The sequence below is a fragment of the Silene latifolia genome, chromosome 4 (assembly GCF_048544455.1).
Source record: "Silene latifolia isolate original U9 population chromosome 4, ASM4854445v1, whole genome shotgun sequence".
In the NCBI taxonomy this organism is placed as follows: Eukaryota; Viridiplantae; Streptophyta; class Magnoliopsida; order Caryophyllales; family Caryophyllaceae; genus Silene; species Silene latifolia.
This window is the reverse complement of record NC_133529.1, coordinates 83,563,755-83,581,470: the sequence shown is the minus strand read 5'-3', so window position 1 is coordinate 83,581,470 and position 17,716 is coordinate 83,563,755. Positions and strand designations below refer to the sequence as shown.

General features: G+C 38.3%; 1 non-coding gene across 1 annotated transcript; it reads right to left on the bottom strand.

Moving 5' to 3' along the window:
- Positions 1–16,738: 16,738 nt before the first annotated feature.
- Positions 16,739–16,845, bottom strand: LOC141654371 (small nucleolar RNA R71). Its single transcript, XR_012547931.1, has one exon. It is a non-coding gene; the product is annotated as a small nucleolar RNA R71 (small nucleolar RNA).
- Positions 16,846–17,716: the final 871 nt, after the last annotated feature.

Genomic DNA, 17,716 nt, shown 5'->3' with positions numbered 1-17,716 from the left:
TCTTCCTACGGCACACTACCCAGTCTCTCACGATAGGGTACGCCCTCGGCTCAGGCTCCACCCTCTTGGGCGCGAAGCTGGGAAAGTAGGAGTACACCCACGCCTGCAGACAAGACAATCATTTATTTTTTCTATGATGGTGATCATTCATAATTCGATAGAAATATAAATAAATGAAGAAGTAATGATCTTTCATGATACGAAATAAAGGTTCATACCACCAACAAGAGTCAAGGACCGACGGTAGCAGGAGAAGTCCCCTTCTCCATCAGCTCAGTACGTTGATGTGAACATTATTTGCGCACATTTAGTCCCCTGATTGAGCCCATTTTGCATAATAATATAACATTCCATAGCCATTTTATCCGTCAAATGCTTCCTATTTTGCTTTCCTAGTACATTTCGTATGTTTTGTAGGAAAGGAGATAATAAGGCGGAAATTCCCGTCTTTCATGCATATTTGGAAGCTTTTTGATGATATTAGATGGACTAGTATGAACAAGAGGCAAGAATGAGAGCCAACAACACAAGAATAAGGGGTATGCAAGAGGAGGAAAAGCAAGGAAGCCATTACATGAAGAAATTGCTCGGAACCCAAACCAATAGTTGCTTCTTTGGCTCTGAAAGTATGCTAGATGAAACAACGTTGAAAAATCAAGTGATCTAGGCTTTTGAATCACTCTAATAGGAGTCCGGATGAGAAAATGACGTCCGTTTTACAATCCGAGCTCAAACAAAGAAGCTGTCCGCCAATCCGCTCGTCCCGAGACCCAATCCGCTCGTCTGCTACCGGACGAGCGTCCCCCCTTCAAAGATGCTCGTCTTTCCTTCCTATTATCCGAGCGTCCCGATGCCAAGACGCCCGTCTTGAGGCCTTGTGATCCGAGCGTCCCGAGCCCAATCCGCTCGGATTCCTTTCCAGTGCAACCGTCCTCTTCTTTCTCCATTAAAGATGCGCATATTTTCGGAAGACTAGCAAAAAGGAGACTCGCATCTCTTCTGAGAGGAGCGATTCCTCAAGGACTTAATCGTCATTTAAGCCCTTAGTAACCCTAATTTGTGCACCTAATCCCCACTATAAATACCCCATTTTTAATAATCAAGGGACCAAGCTCTCTTAACCAAGTTTCCACATTAGAAATTCCTCTTAGATTAGATTAGGAGTAGATTGGAATAGATTACTCTTTAATCTTTCCATAAATTACACATTAATCTTTCCTTAATTATTATTCAAGTTTATTATTCAAGTTTATTATTGGGTAATTGAAGATTATTGGGTTATTATTGGAGAATTGACAACTCTTCATCAATCAATCAAGTTTCTTATATTATTCTTTGCTTTATTATTTGGATCATCTTAAGTTGGTATAATTCTTTTACCCTTTACTCTTTATTGTTTATTGCCTCATTCTCTCATCATGTTTACACTTGCTGTGATGATTGACACCATTAATGACATGTTTACCATGATAATAAGTGAGTAGTCTCTTAGCTAGGATTAATGGGTAATTAGGGGAAACCAACATGGGGAATGATTCATGCTTAATCTAATATGTTCACATAATTATTTTGCTTGCTTGTTGTGATGTCAACCTATGCACATGTTATGTTTGATGAAATGCTAAGCCTATGAATCCTTGCATTTATAACCATCTCTTATCTACTCAACAAGACTTGTAAGATATAAACCAACTCGAGTCTTGTTAGACTATGCATAGAAGTTGAATACGAGGAAATTAAGTCGACTTGTAGGTGTTGTACAATCTAATCGATTCGGCTCCGGGACCCAACTCTTCTTATGAACCGTAAGACATAAACCAACTCGGTTCCTTTACAACATTAATTGCTTGCAACTTTGTAAACATGTTTGTATGATCAACACCATGAATCCCCTATGACCCCATGACATCCTAGTGCTTTTAGTCATTTGTTTACATTTCTTAGTTCATTGTTTGCTTTACTTTGTTAACTTTCATTAGTTTAGAATACAACTACAAACCCCATCAATTGTGACACTAGTATAAATTGAGATAGATAGACTTAGAACCCAAAGCACACCGTCCCATGGATCGACCTCGACTTAACCACTAACTAGTTGTTTGTTGAGAATTATAAATGTGTTTGATTGGGAGACCCAACGACATCACCCATCAAAATGGCGCCGTTGCCGGGGATGGTGCTATTTGATTAAGTTCTTACTTGTTTGTCTATTTTGATTTTGCTTTCGCCTTGAGGAACTTGTTCCTCAAGGTTCGTTCTCACCATTTTTTTGTGTAGTTTCCATGCTTGTAGTTGTTTCCTTGTCTTAGCTATGATGGCTCAAGACTTGACATATGGAGTAGGTGGTGGATCTTTCGAGTATGACTATGGGTATGGGGAGTTTGAGAAGTAAGTCAACACAAACCTACCCTATTATTCATACAATGGAAATCCTAACTACTACCCCAACTTTTCCCACCAAAATCCTCACATCCATTATCCACAACAACCACCTACCCAAAACTCACTTTGCAACCAATTCCAAATGCCACAATATGAGCACTTTCACACCCACCCACAACAAAAAGATGAGCCCAACTTTGACATTCAAGATATGGTTCTCCAAATGATGGGAGACCAACAAAATTTCTTCACACAAATTCTAGAGGAGAGCCAAAATAGGAACAATGTTCTCCAAAGCATTGTTACCCATGGTGAGGAGTTGGCAATTCGAATTGCCCAAATGAAAGCAACCCAAACAAACACTCCCCACCAATCCTTGACCATTGAACATGAATGTGAATTTGATGCAATGACCTTTGATAAAGAAGATGTGAAGTGGGAAGAGCCAATCTCCTTGAGCTCTTGTGAGTATGAAAGTGTGGTATTTGATGAGGAAGATATGAGGTTGAGTAAGCCAAATACTCTTAACCTTTGCGAGTATGAGGGTGTATCATTTGATGTGAACATTGAGGTATTGGAGAAAGAGTTAATGAAGAGGAGTGAAGCTCCTATCTATGATTCATATGGAGATAGCGATGATGACAAGCCTATGGAAGAAGCTTATGCGGGATATGTGTCTTGCAATGAAGAAGAGGAAGGGAGTTGTGATATTGCCTCACTTGAGGACCCCATCCTTGAGAAATTTGAAGTATGCTTCCACGAGGAAGATAAATGTCTCTTTCCTATTGACCATAAAGACCTTTTCGCACCCACCATGGAACCTATGATTATTGGAGATGATATGGTGGACCTTCTCCAAAAGGTCAAATCATCATATAAAGGGTACTTGGTGGAGAAGCTCAGGAAAAAATTTGCAAATGAACTTACTTGTGGAGATTTGGCACCCACAATTTCGACTCCAAAGGTACCCCGCCATCAATGTCATGAGAATTCTCCTTCTACTCTTGAAGGATTGACAAATTCAAACGCTATCATCATCATCAAAATTGAAGGAGAAGGTGGTGAGTGGAAGTCTACGGATGAAAATGAACCTTACTTCATACCTAGTGTTGACGAGAATCATGGGCTTATTGGTTTAAAGCATTGGGAAAGCTCTAGTACCAAGGACAAGGTGAAAGAAAGGATATATGACAAACTTCCTTGGCCAAATTTCACGTTCAAATGGAGCAACCTATACTTATGCTTATTTGGAGCTTGTTCACAAGATTTTGATCTTCTTCTAAGAGCCTTGAGCCCTATGGACAAAGCAAAAGAACTTCAACAATTCAACATAGTTTGGTGGAGTCCTACCTCAAACCACCATTTGTAAGATATCCTTTCCTTTGACTTTGCATTACATTTACACTTACATTTTGTTATATACATATATATTTAGCTTGCATTTGTATTATATTTCATATAGCATTTACGTTAGTTAGTTCATATAGCATAGTTGCATTGTAATATATCTCACATGATTCATGTAGATAGTTGCATATAGATTAGAATTCATGCATAGTCACTAATGGCCAAACCTATTCATTTCTACACTAGAAATAGTGTTTAATTCGGTTTGGGGAGGTTTGATCATAGGTGACCATAGCTTAATAGAAATCATGCATCATATAATATAGTTTAGATTGCATTCATTTGTTATATATGTCATATAGAATTGCATTTAGTTAGAGCATGCATGCATTCATACCATATTGCATTTGTACTTCATTTCAAAAAAATCCAAAATCCAAAAACATGTATTTCTTTTTCATTCCTACTCCTACATGTACATTGAGGACAATGTCCAAAATAAAGTGGGGGATGGGAATTTATATTCCAAAAACACATAAAAATTGAAAATTTTTGAAAAATACAAAAACATGTCTTTTTGTTTCATAAACATAAAACCCATAAAAATTTGAAAAATTGAAAAATAAAAAAAAACAAGTTCATTTCCTTTTTAGTGTAATCTTGTATATATTGTCGTATATATTGTATTTGTTCATCCTTTTTCACATTGATCGATTATGCCACATCCGAGACATGAGAATATAGAAGACCGCATGGTGTGATCTTTCAAATCTCCTTTTTCCTCTTTATGTTAATGACTATGTGGCTTTATTTTGATTGATGCGGTATAAACAATGTGAATTTAGGACTTGCATTTAGATTATATGACATACTAGTTGGTAGAAGCATATGCATTAGGATGTATAAATGTTAGTTGCATCATGACACGTAGTTTGCATGTTAGAAAATTTTTGTGAAACCGTCTACTTGGGAAGCTTGACAAGTGTATATAGGCCCTTGTAGATGCTTTTTCTTCTTAAGACTTTGCTTGTTAGAATACTTGTAAAACACCCTAGGATGTGTCATGCTAGTATCCTTTGACCCATGGATTAAGGCCTAGTCAAGAGTACCTTGTGGTGTGATAACTCCTTGGCTACCGTTTATTCCAAGGTGACCCTTGAAACCATGGATCTATCATCCATGTTCTACCATACATTTTGTCATCAAAGGGAATGGGCACAAAAATTGTTCAAAAATTTGAGTTCAAGAAATGAAATGAAAAGAAAAGTCAAAAAGTTTGCAAATTGCATCAAAATAAAAGAGGAGTAATAAAAATGAAAACTCCTATGCTTCAAAAATAAGGCACCCTCGCTACAAATCGGGTGACTTTGAAAATGTTCAAAAAGAAATGCAAAGAAAAGTTGAAATTGTCAAGTATTGAAAAGTCAAACATCAAAAGAAATGGCAAAAAGAAAGTGTTCTCAAATGTTATATGCCACAAGAAATTGGGGGGAAAAACAATAACAAAGCAAACTCCCATATGAAACTCGAATACTAATGATCCCTTTATCCATCGAATCCACTTTTGTGCATGGTAGAGAGGGGACGACCCTTCTTCTTGTCTAGGCAAGAAGGGGAATTCCGCGATCCTCCAGTGTTTCTAACACCATAGGGAGTCTATTCTTGATAAAAGCATTTAACGATTGAGGACAAAGGTACCCTAACTTGACACAACTTGGAGGTGATTTATTGGTATCCTTCTAGGCTTAGTAATTTTAAGAAACCATATCTATGAAGGAGTGTGTACCCTTATATTGCTTCCCTTGTAGATAATTTCCGCCACTTAGATGAGGAAAGTGGCTATTCTTTTGAAGATGCATCTATTATTTGATTTTGTGTGCTTTAATGCTTGGATGTGTCGCCATTTTGGCAAGCCCCACCCTGCCTTGCAAGAAGGCATCCTACCTCATGGTTGTCTTGTTGTGAGTTGAAGGGGCGGAGTGAGACCCGCTAATTGTCTCATATCGGCTATAGTATTAGGATAGTTTAAATAAAGGTCTAGTTTTAGTCACCTCTTTACTCGAGACGAGTAAAGGTTCGGTTTGGGGATATTTGATGTGAATATTATTTGCGCACATTTAGTCCCCTGATTGAGCCCATTTTGCATACTAATATAACATTCCATAGCCATTTTATTCGTCAAATACTTCCTATTTTGCTTTCCTAGTACATTTCGTATGTTTTGTAGGAAAGTAGATAATAAGGCGGAAATTCCCGTCTTTCATGCATATTTGGAAGCTTTTTGATGATATTAGATGGACTAGTATGAAGAGGAGGCAAGAATGAGAGCCAACAACACAAGAATAAGGGGTATGCAAGAGGAGGAAAAGCAAGGAAGCCATTACATGAAGAAATTGCTCGGAACCCAAACCAAGATTTGCTCCTTTAGCTCTGAAAGTATGCTAGATGAAACAACGTCGAAAAATCAAGTATCTAGGCTTTTGAATCACTCTAATAGGAGTCTGGATGAGAAAATGACGTCCGTTTTACAATCCGAGCTCAAACAAAGAAGCTGTCCGCCAATCCGCTCGTCCCGAGACCCAATCCGCTCGTCTGCTACAGGACGAGCGTCCCCCTTCAAATACGCTCGTCTTCCCTTCCTATTATCCGAGCGTCCCGATGCCAAGATGCCCGTCTTGAGGCCTTGTGATCCGAGCGTCCCGAGACCAATCCGCTAGGATTCCTTTCCAGTGCAACCGTCCTCTTCTTTCTCCATTAAAGATGCACATATTTTCGGAAGACTAGCAAAAAGGAGACTCGCATCTCTTCTGAGAGGAGCGATTCCTCAAGGACTTAATCGTCATTTAAGACCTTAGTAACCCTAATTTGTGCACCTAATCCCCGCTATAAATACCCCATTTGTAATAATCAAAGGACCAAGCTCTCTTAACCAAGTTTCCACATTAGAAATTCCTCTTAGAATAGATTAGGAGTAGATTAGAATAGATTACTCTTTAATCTTTCCACAAATTACACATTAATCTTTCCTTAATTATTATTCAAGTTTATTATTCAAGTTTATTATTGGGTAATTGAAGATTATTGGGTTATTATTGGAGAATTGACAACTCTTCATCAATCAATCAAGTTTCTTCTATTATTCTTTGCTTTATTATTTGGATCATCTTAAGTTGGTATAATTCTTTTACCCTTTACTCTTTATTGTTTATTTCCTCATTCTCTTATCATGTTTACACTTGTTGTGATGATTGACACCATTAATGACATGTTTACCATGATAATAAGTGAGTAGTCTCTTAGCTAGGATTAATGGGTAATTAGGGGAAACCAACATGGGGAATGATTCATGCTTAATCTAATATGTTCACATAATTAATTTGCTTGCTTGTTGTGATGTCACCTATGCACATGTTATGTTTGATGAAATGCTAAGCCTATGAATCCTTGCATTTAGAACCATCTCTTATCTACTCAACAAGACTTGTAAGATATAAACCAACTCGAGTCTTGTTAGACTATGCATAGAAGTTGAATACGAGGAAATTAAGTCGACTTGTAGGTGTTGTACAATCTAATTGATTCGGCTCCGGGACCCAACTCTTCCTATGAACCGTAAGACATAAACCAACTCAGTTCCTTTACAACATTAATTGCTTGCAACTTTGTAAACATGTTTATATGATCAACACCATGAATCCCCTATGACCCCATGACATCCTAGTGCTTTTAGTCATTTGTTTACATTTCTTAGTTCATTGTTTGCTTTACTTTGTTACTTTCATTAGTTTAGAATACAACTACAAACCCCATCAATTGGGACACTAGCATAAATTGAGATAGGTAGACTTAGAACCCAAAGCACACCGTCCCATGGATCGACCTCGACTTAACCACTAACTAGTTGTTTGTTGAGAATTATAAATGTGTTTGATTGGGAGACCCGACGACATCACCCATAAGACGTACCATGGCCCTCACGTAGCGAGTGAGGACCGCAAAGCCAGGAGTAACCCAGTCCCACTGACCTAGGCTACTCAAGTCAGACAGAAAAGGAAGAAGCTGCGTCTACAGCCTCTCCCCCTTGTCTCCGAGGTAAATCGAAGACAAGAACCACCACAGCCACAAGCGGGCCCTCTACTCCGCAGTACAAGGAGGAGGAGCCACCTTCCTCCAATCCATCATCACCGTCGTCGGGGTCCTACCCGCAAAGTAGTCCCTGATGTAAGAACTCGGCACCAACACGGGAATGCTGGCACCACCCTCCGCCAGGTTCCAGCCGATCAGCCTCCTCAACTCGATTGAGTCCACTCTCATGGCCGTCAACAGCCACACCAAAGCCTCCTCTCCACACGGTAGACCTGAGATCATGCCGTAGTCCTCCAAAGTGACCCCGACCTCTCCAAATGGCATATGGAAAGTCGAGGTCGTGTCCCAGTACCGATCAAGGAAAGCTCGAATCAGGCTAAGGTTAGCCCGAATCTTCCTTTCCCTGATTACCCTTCACGCTCCCACCAGAGCCCCGAAGGCTCCCAACTCGATGATGGCCCTCTCCTCCTCCGACAGTCTCCCGAAGGCATACATCATCGTCGAGTAACCAGAAAAGGACATCATATTCCCGGCCTCCTGTATCAATTCAAAATGATGCTATCTTTAGCACAAGATAAATGAGAAATGAAACGGCGAACAAATAGGAAATGTAATAAGAAATGACAATTTCGAAACTTATCGGACTCCTCGCCGTCCTGTAAGACAGGTGGCTCTCTGCCGCCTAAATGAGATGTCTACCATCCCATTTCTCGGCCCACTCGGGCGCACCCACTAGCAGGCGACCGCCTCGTCCCACGTTGGCCCGCCTCGGGACCTCCTCAGCCTGCTCCTCAACCACCTCCTCTCTCTCACCCTCTACAAGAGCGAGAGAAGGGTTGAAGTCTACGTCTACATCCATGGGAGCCCTCCCCGACGTAAAAGGAACGTCACCTGCAAAATTAAAGTAAATTAGGCTGCGTCAAGCCACGACAAGCCTCGATGAGGTTGTTTCAAGCATTTTCAAGCCCTAAAAGTGGCCTTTTCTTGCCATCTTTGGCTATTTCTCTCAAAACCCGACCACTCAAGTGGAATATTGAGTCAAGTCAAGTCTAAGTTCAAGCCAAGTCATGTGTCTGAGTCGAAATTTCGGCAGCATTTCGCTATAATGGCAATTATGCCCTAGAAAAGTGTCCTAAAAAGTCGTCAAAAATCAAAAATCCAACATGATAGGAAGTTTACCCGTTATACAAGGGTTCCAAAACACTAAGTTTCATAAAAAATGGACAATCCTAAAGGCATTTTTGAAGCAATTTTCGAAACAGTTGAGAAACCGTCTCAATTTCATTCAAATGCTCAATACTTGACGAAAATTCAAAAAGAATACATGGTTATGTTCCTAACATTGCCAATTATCCATTTCTAATATCAATTTTATCAAACAAATCGGTTAAGGGCAAAACCCCTAAATTTTCGACATAAATGGGAGGGGAAACCCTAATTTGTTGGCTCTAAATTGACCAAAAACGAGAATTAAAAGCAAGAATGTGATGCATACCTCGATTGGTCATGATTAATGGAATGGATTGATCAAATTTTGACGGAAATTGGTTGGAATTTGAGAGAGTTTTGAAGCAAAATTGTGTTTTGTAATTATGAATAATACACGGTTTTTAATCGCGTTTTACTCAGACAGGGACAAGCCCAAGAAAAGACGCAGCACCTGCTGCGCCCTTTTCAAGAGCCGCAGCTCTTGCTGCGCCTGTTCCCCAGCATCTGCCCAGCTCGATTTTTGAAAGTTCGTTATGAGTTCGTTATTTGTGGGCCCAAATTTTGTGCGCCTCTTCTCCAACGCCTTATATCTTATATTCGGTCTGTTAGGCGTTTATTTTCGTCCGGACACGTATTTTTCTAGACAGACTGCAAAACCGTCACGATGTTTTATCTCCCAACAAGGATATTTTATCAGGATTTCGCTTGCAACAACGAGCGGATTTCCAGCGGTGCTCAGGACGCGCCATAATCAGTCAAGCCTCTTCATTTTCTTTGACGGTGTTTTAAGACACACCTTTATCGATACTTTATTATCCATCAAGAGTTTATGAAAACCGATTGCACTTCTCGAGAGATGAAGTTTGTTTGGAAGCAGATACAAGCATATTCCCCGACAAGAGTTCGCTTGAGACCGACGCAAGCAAATTCCCCTAGCAGTTTCTACCGACGTCCTGCTGCCCTCAATTTTATTTGTTCTTATACCAACCTTCTCTTAGGTTCCCAAACTACCCAGGCTTATGCACCTAGCCTCTACCCGCAGGATCATACTCCTTTAGGATCGCCTTTTCTCAGGGTTCATACACTCAAACCATGGTTACCCTTAGGCCGCCTTCTCTCCGATGTTTTCCTTTAGGGCCCGACACCCTAGCACAATCCTCACATATCTTTTAGGACTTAGCCTTAGCTCCTACGCTTAACCTTAGCCCCTTCGCAGCTTCGGAAACATCTCGAGAAAGAAGTCACAGGTATGGTCTCTTTTTATGGCTGGCGAGCCTCCTTACATAGTCTAATGGACTTTAAACGACCCTCCCCGATAGTCGACAGACTCTAAAATGTTCCCGACGATAGGTCTTTGGTTCAGACCCCTTGAACCGCCTCACGTTGCCATAGTCGTCAGGTTGTAATCTTCGATTGACCTGATGGCTACACTTTGACTTTCGCCTTGTCCAAACCTCAGTCAAAGTGGGGGCTCTATAGATACCTCATTTCTGCACCTCCCGCCAATCACCCAGTGATGATTGGGCCGCATGTTTGGTACACGGAACGATTTATGACAATCCGTAAGTTTATCATCAAGTGATAGCTTAAATGCTTATATCTACCCCTTGGTCATCATCTAGGTTTCATTACGGTCGTTTTGGCAGTAATTAGAGTACATTTGGAGTCCGGGTAAAAAACCGCTTCATTTTCTAAGAAACCGTTTAAAATGCCGAGTCAGAATGCTCTAGAATATGCCGGATATTTATTCCATAATTTAATTTTATCTTTTGGTAAAATATATCTCGTATATCTTTTTTTAAGGAATAAGGAAGTATAGATCTACTGCAATTCCATAATAGAAACGCGGAAATCTTTCTTCCGCAGGAGGAAACCTCTGGGAAATGACGCAGCAGATTTTGCGCCTCTTGGAAGGATCACAGCAGCAGCTGCGCTCTTTCCCCAGCTCGTTTCTGCCTGTTTTCAGATTTTTTCCGTGATTTGTTTCCAAAGTTTGAGTCATTCCATAACTCTCCATATTTTTTCGTACAAATAGCGACTTTCGTTCCACATATTTTCCACGTGTCCGCCCTTCTCTTCTCTCTTTGCATTCTAAGACCGTGCTCTAAGCTTTCGACGCCTACGTGCTTGATCAATCGACCACGTAAGCTCAGATCATTCTGAGTTCCAGTCACGTTGCATGACCGACGAATTTGACCACTACACATCAATTAACTTAATCTAAATCCTCTTACGAGGGCACTTTCTTCATACATTCGAGTCGAGCAATCACTAAACATTTATTTAGTCAATATCGTTTCGTCAAACATGTAAGTCTGAGGGTGTAAATCTCATCTTTTTATTGTATTTTATTTTTTTGTATCAATTATTGTAAGATTCACGTCAAAAATATATTCAAAACCGACTTCTAAAAACCCATTTATCAAACTGTTTTTACGGATCAGCAGCAACCAGACGTCTTGAAGAAACGTAGCAGCTGCTGCGCCTCTTCGAAGGGTCGCAGCATCTGATGCGCCTCTTCCAGAAGTTGCCGCTGCTTCTGCTCTTCTTCTTCTTCCTCGGTTTTTTCTGTTGTTTCGTTCCTTTCGTTTTATCTTCTTGTTTTCTTTCTTTTATTTGTACATAAAATAAATTTTAATATATCTCTTTCAAATTGTTACGTTTTATTTACGACTTAGATCCCTTATAATCCATATTTGCGGGTTTTCGTCATTAGATCAAACCCGGATTTTAGAAACTCGATTTGTTCATATCAAGTTTCTGGAATTCGTCCTTTGTACATGTTTCCATTGCTTATTTCCAGTTTGTCACATCCTTTCAAGTTCATTTCCGTCTTCGTAAATAAACCTAATTCGTCTTAGTCCGTTTATAATTCATCCTTAACTCGTGTTGATCCGTTTTAATTCGTGTTTATCGCTTTTATGACGTTTTTATACGCAATTAAAATGTTAAATCACTTTCACTTGAGTCAAATATCGATAATCAATCATAAAACATACAAACGAACATTAACAAACCCGCGGTTTTGACTTCACAGCCAGAACTCAACTTTAGAACAGACGGAGCAATAGCTGCCCCTCTTCCAAAGGACGCAGTAGTGCTGCGCCTGTTCTCAGATGAGTTCTGTCACTGAACTTCCGTTCTCGCTTTGACCTAGCCTTTAATTACGCAATTAATTGACTGTTAATCGTAATATCACTCTTAATCTGTCTAATTTTTAACCCTTTTGTTTTCTTTTCTTTTCTTCAAATTTCCGTCTTGAGTGTATTTTTTACGTAAATCAGTTAAATCATTGTAATTCATTGTAATTTTATTTTATTGCTCGTTTCTCGTATGATTTATTTACTTGGTTTTCACATGTAATTAATTCTAATTCCCAATTCGACATAAATGAGTGCTAATTACTTGTTCACTGACTTAGTTCAATTCACATGTTAGGATTAAAACGTTGGATGTTGCATTGCATGCATATAATCGACGACATATCAAATATGAACGATTTCCCCAATCATTAGTAGAGGCCGCTATCGAGGCGGGCGGGATTAGGTGTTTAGTAAAAGGACTTCCTAATACGTACCCCCACCCCTTACTCCAGATCTCTGTGAACATCCGTGTTCATTGACATCCACGAGAGTCATTCTAGACATAGAATGCTAAGGGTAACGAGTTCTTGGTGTTCATGTCACTACTTTTTGTCTTGACATGACACAAGGTATTCGAACGGTTCCAATTTCCCATAAACATTGGTGGCGACTCCACAAATGCAACGCTTATCCCAAGCGCCCCCATGGCCCATGTCCACAATTATAATTGACAATAGTCGATAAGACGATCAAATATGCATGTGAAGTTATGGCGATTTGGTAATGCATGCAAACATATAAAGCAAGCAAATAAAAAACAAATTCCTAGTATGGCCTTTCCTAAAATAGAAAATCTTATATTCTATTACATAATCGGAAACCAACTCCTTTAGTCCCTTGAATCTTCACGTGACAGCTTCCCAGGGATAGACACCGTCTTGATCGGAACTCCTTTCCGAATGGCACCGTCTTTTGGAAACTCCGGAATTACAAATAATTAAATAATAAAATGTACATAGCACTTCCTATTATACATTTGTATAATAAAATCTAATAAAAAAAATAAAATAAAAGTGATACGAGATCACATTAAATTACAACCAAATCAATATTCCCTTACATTACGGGTAATATCGATTAAAACTAAGGCTATACAAAGATAAAATTACATAATTTTAAAATTATATAAATAAAATATTAAATTCATCAATAAAAATGCAGCATTATAATATGTATCTAACATGCCAAGCTATGTGCCAAATCGCCCTATATAAACTTATATCGTAAATATAATCCGGTTTTATGGTTATTCGTGATCTTAACTTATTAAAATCACAAAATAATACTAAAATATAATTTTAGTCCAAGTTAATTATCCTAACCTTTTAGGACTCAAAAATTAGTCATTACTCAATTTTTGACAATAATTCAACTTGATTAGCATTTATGCTCATAATAGACCTTAAAATTATAACCTTTTATGAAATAAATCCAAATTAAATTACAATAATTTGAAAATTTGAATTTTAAATTTTTAAACATTCTGGAATAATTCTATGACACTCATAATGTCAAAAATAAAGGTTAAAATTTTCGAATTTATTTCGAGAAAAATATAGTTGCAATTTATCGGTTTTACCAAATAAAACATCTAAAGCATATGAAAATTAATCTAATCAATGTTCTAACTTTAGATATAATATGTGGGATAATAATGCAACCTAAAATAATTTTCTCATGCCATGCAATTTATTTTAGATATTTTTGCTAAAATAGTCACTATTTATGTCATTTTTACACTAAAAATTCATAAATCATGCAAAATAAATCAAGTTCATCTAAAATAGTACACACTATGAGTAAAATGTGCATGTGACAACATATTAAAATTTCATGGCCTGTTTCGAAGTTTAACTAATTTTAACCATTTTACCTCCATTTATTCCATTTTTATCTCATAAAAATTAAACATCACGCAAAATAAATCAAATTTATACAAACTTTTACATAAAATAAGTAAAATATCCATGTGAGGTCATATAAAATTTCAAGGTCAGAAACTAAGTCTAACTATTTTTAGCATTTTAAATACCATTTTTTATATAAAAATGTAATTAAATCACTAAAAATCATTAAAATGAGCCAAAAAATACCATAAATAATCAAAATGACCTAAATTTATTATAGGACCAGAATATTGATGTGACCAATATTTGAGCATATTTAGTCCCCGAATTAGCCTCGTTCTTATGCTTTTTAGTGCATAATTGGGTCATTTACTATCTTTAGTCTTTCGTTTTGCATATTCTTTGAGGTATTATTTCCTTGGTAGTAGAGGAGTGCAAACCTTGCATTTTCATGGCAAAATGGAGCTAAATTGATCGAATCTAATGACCAAGCATCAAAGTGAAGACAAGACTAGAAGGCCTATGTAAATAATGTAGTAGATGGGCAATGATGAGAAGATCCTTGCATCCCCAACAAAATCCTTGAGGATTGTTGGAAGAAGAAAAGAAGAAATGAAGAAGAAGCTTGCTGAGGCACAATCCGCTTGTCGCAGCCTCGGGACGCTCGTCCTAGCCCTCCAGAATCCGAGCGTCCCACCACCCAGTCCGCTCGTCCTGGACCTCCACAATCCGCTCGTCCCGACCATCTGGCCGCTCGGATTCCTTCACAGTGCAAAACGTCCTCTCCCTCAGTCCACTCGGGATGCGCATATTCCTTGAAGACTAGCGAAGCGGAGATGAGCATCTCCTTCGAGAGGAGCACTTCCTCAACTTTTCTTAAGGGTCTTAATCGTCATTTAAGCCCTTAGTAACCCTAATTTATGTACCTAATCCTTAGTATAAATACCCCTTTGTACTAATTAGATTATCATGTTCTTCTTATGTAATCTTAATCTCATTTTAATCTTGTAATCAACTTTTAATTAAGCATTAATACAAATCTCATTTCCTTAATTTCTCTATTGTTCATCATTTATTTTGGGTAATTGATGATTATTTAGGTATTATTGGGAGATTGACAACCTTCCATCAATCATCAAGTACTTCTATTATTCTTTGCTTATTATTTTGGAATCATCATTAGGTATAATTCTCTTAACCGTTGTTTTAATTATTGTTAATCATTTCCATTCATTTATCATGTTATGCTTTGTTAATATGATTGACAACCTTGTTAGCATGTTAAACATGATAATGAGTGAGTAGTTTCCTTAGCTAGGGTTAATGGGGAATTAGGGGAAACCAACATGGGGGATGATTCATGCTTAATCTAATATGTTCACATAATTTATTTGCATGCTTGTTGTGATCTCAACTTATGCACATGTTATGTTTGATGAAATGCGAGCCTATGAATCCTTGCATTTTTTACCCATCACTTACCTTTTCAATGAGACTTGTAAGACATAAACCAACTCGAGTCTTATTAGACCATGCATATAGTTGAGTAGGGAGGATTAAGTCGACTTGTAGGTGTTGTACAATCTAATCGATTCGGCTCCGGGACCCAAACCTTCCTAGGATTGTAAGATATAAACCAACTCGATCCTATCACAACAATAATTGCTTGCTTATAATTTGAGAATATGTTTGTATGATCAATTCCCATGAATCCCCTATGAACCCATGACACCCTAGTGCTTTTAATCAATTGTTTACATCTTATTTTGATCATCTTGCTTGTTTATTTACATTGTTATTTAGTCTAGTGATCTTCTTATCTCAACCCAAATTGTGACACCCTTAGACACCACTACTTGCAATCGAAAATCCTACATCAATACCTGTCCCTTGGGATCCGACCTTTACTTACCTCTTTACTAATAGTAGAGTAGTTTGTGAAGTTATAAATATTGTTTTGTTCTAGCTGCTCCTAACGACAAGTAATCGAAAACGATAGTCCGACCAAAAATGGCGCCGTTGCCGGGGACGGTGTTAACTTGATTTGATTTTCTTTGATTGTTCTTAGTTGTGTCTTTCTTTGCCTTGGGGAAGTAAAACTCCCCAAGGTTTGTTCTAATTATTTTCAAGTTGTTTGATATTTTGCATGTCTAGAAGATCACAATGTAACTTGTTACCCATTGATCACGAAATTGAAAGAACTTTGACAACCAATAGAAGACTTGCTAGAAATACTTTGAGAGGTATTGGTGAGATTGTGGATATTCAACCAAACAATATTGAGTTCATCAACCATTTTGCAAGAGAAGGAGAGGAGAACGCAACACAAAACCGACCACAAAATCAACCCACAATGCCTAAATTTTCATCACATTCCGTACCAACCGAGGAGAACCTACCCAATGGTACTCCCACACCACAACACTTGACCGGCAATTTCATTGCAAAATCCGCATTTATCGAATTAGTCGAAAGAAGTCAATTTGAGGGAATGCCTAGTGAAGACCCTCATTCTCATATGGAGACTTTTTGTGACTATTGTGATACGATTTCACAAACCGGAGTTACTCAAGACCAAATTCGATGGGTCTTATTTCCTTTTTTTTTATTGGTACCGTGAAACAATGGTTAAAGAGCCTTGATAAGGCTACTCTTGGTATTGACTCTTGGAAGAAATTGGCTCTTGCTTTCTACAAAAAGTTTTACCCTCCGGAAAAGACTAACATGCTAAGAGCCCAAATCACGGGGTTTTAACAAAGGGGCGAAGAATGTTTGTATGAAGCTTGGGAGCGATTCAAAGGAACTTGTCGCTCATGTCCTCATCATGGACTTAGCGAGTGGTTCTTGGTACAACAATTTTGGAATGGTCTTTATGAAGACTCCCGAAACATTCTCAACATGGGATCAAATGGTATTTTCACCGAAGTTGACGATAATCAAACATGGAACAAGATTGAAGAAATTGCGGTCCATAACTCACAATATAGTAGACCTCGAAAGGCTACTAGAGGAGGAAAGCATGAAGTGGAATCTATTACTCAATTGGGTGCTCAACTTAGTGCTCATATTGATACCATTAGTTTAAAGTTTGAGAAGGCTATGGATAAACTTGAAGAAGCCTCCAAATCACCTAAGCAACATGTTAATGCCATGGTGGCATCTTCATCAATTCCAAGTGGAATATGTGAGTATTGTGGAACTTTGGTACATGACCAAAGTGAATGTAGGGGAACAAGTGAGCAAGTGAATGCTTTTCAAGCATATAAGAGTGGTACCCCTTATTCCAACTATTACAATGAAAACACCAAATTCCATCCAAATCTCTCATACAAAAGCCAAAATGTTCAAAACCCTCAACCAACATACACCCCACCTCCAATGAGAAACCAAAATCAAAGACCCTTTTACAATCAAAACCAAGGTTTCCAAAATCAAACTCTATACACTCAATCAAATGACTAAGGTTTTGATGTTCAAAAAGCGGTCCTCCAAATGCAAAAGAACCAACAAGAGTTTTTCACTCAAATGCAAAAGGATAGCCAAGCAAAAGACATCACCATTAACAACATACTAGCTCACACAAAGATGTTGGAGACCCAAATGTCTCAATTAGCATCTTCAAGTTCACAAATACAAAAGGGGCAATTACCACCTCAAGGTAATCCCCCAAGAAAAGAATCGGTGAGTGCCATCGATTTGAGG